Below are 1,568 nucleotides of genomic sequence, written 5' to 3'. Positions count from 1 at the left end.
GCCGCCGCCCGCCTACGGCCACGACCACCACGGGGATGGGTAAGTACCGACATTTACTAAGTGCCTCACGTCACGGGTTTATATTCAAAACGGTTTTGAATTGTACAAATTCTGCATAATTTGTACACAATGCATGAGGGCGCCCTAAGACCGCCTGGAGCTTACGGGCGCTAGGCCGCTAGGCGCGGAACGAGACGCGCCAATCTGCTGCTATCTGGTGCGATTGCGTGCATTAGACGCGATAGCAGCGTTCGTAGTACGCATTGGGCCCGCGCCCTCGGCCCGCACCCTCGGCCGCGGCAACAATGCACTCCAATGTGCCAATTACTACTATAACGTAACGAAAAAACCCGAGCGTAGTTCGTATATCTTTTATCACATTAAAATCATAAGACTTTCTAAAATCACAGGGTAATTGTCGAGAAACAACCGACTAACATTAACATGTTAATTTAAATTGTTTTTTAATTACGTGTCTTTGACTATTTTACAATTGAACAGAGGATGTTGGCCGTATTAACGTCTGTCATACCCTCGCCTTTAATTCCGCAACATCTATTAACAAAATCAATTGAACATCTCCTGTAATAAAATCACTAAAGGTAACGACATCATTGCACATCACAGTGCACAGAGCGTGCGACGTCCGCGCTCGTAACTTGTCTAATGTGTGTTGTCTCCCAATTGGACTACAGTGGAACCTGGACCAGCGTGACTCTAAAGGGCCGAGATATTTTTCTCGCTTAGAGGTTTCTCTTTAATCTGGGTTTCTCGCTTATGGGAGACGTGTGTCGGGACAGGACAATGTGTTAATGGTATTCGGTATAACGTATGCAGTGCCATTTTTAATAATTAAGTAAAGTAACGAATGACTTAAAAGACCTTAAATTTCGATACTTTAAACGTATTTGAGGATTGTAGCAGGGTAGCCATACACGTTGTTTCGAGTTGTCTGTCCGGACGATGGGGATCAGGAGGTGCAACCTTACTGCGGTGCGGATCATCGCGCTGCGACGCGTACAGTATCAGTAATTAGGATACTGTTTGCGCGTAGTTACTGTAAACACAAATCGAACCTTCCCCGCGCCCCGCGCCCCGTCGCCGCCGCCTGCATCACTTTGCTGTTTTACTAGACGATCGGATATACGAGTAGTTAGGTGGGACGCGACGCGCTGGTACGCCAAAGTGGAAGACCTGACGAACAAATGCTGCTTACGGAGGGTGCAGCTTCAGCTTGCACCGCACTGCCGCGATAATGAACCTCAATATAAACGTACCTACATTTTTATACGATGGATATTAGCACTCGACGCCAATGACACATGATAGTGGGGATGTGATCAGAAACACCCGCGTCGTACTTTGACTTTTACTTTTACACCAACGTATTCCTTGTCTTTGCTGTCGAAGGCTCCGAGAGGGTGTCACGATGACACACTAAATAAATTATATTAAATATAAAAACAGTAATATTCGGGCAAAATAACAGATTCGAGAATGCGAGCCATAAAGAACAATACAAGGCAGCTAATTATGTACTACAAGGAAAATGTTGTTTGTTGTTGCCT

The 1,568-nt window shown here is 45.7% G+C and overlaps 1 protein-coding gene across 1 annotated transcript in view; it reads left to right on the top strand.

Annotated features, from left to right (window-relative positions):
• The first annotated feature begins 10 nt into the window (after positions 1-10).
• LOC106111237 overlaps positions 11-1,568 on the top strand; it is an 11,207-nt gene continuing 9,649 nt past the window's right edge. The window contains exon 1 of the mRNA XM_013293262.1: positions 11-39. The gene's annotated coding sequence lies outside the window, so the exon portion shown is untranslated. The remainder of the gene's footprint in view (positions 40-1,568) is intronic.

This window comes from Papilio polytes, unplaced genomic scaffold (assembly GCF_000836215.1).
Source record: "Papilio polytes unplaced genomic scaffold, Ppol_1.0 DF824180.1, whole genome shotgun sequence".
NCBI classification, from domain to species: domain Eukaryota; kingdom Metazoa; phylum Arthropoda; class Insecta; order Lepidoptera; family Papilionidae; genus Papilio; species Papilio polytes.
Note: the sequence above shows the minus strand (reverse complement) of the source record. Positions and strands in the feature narration are given on the sequence as shown.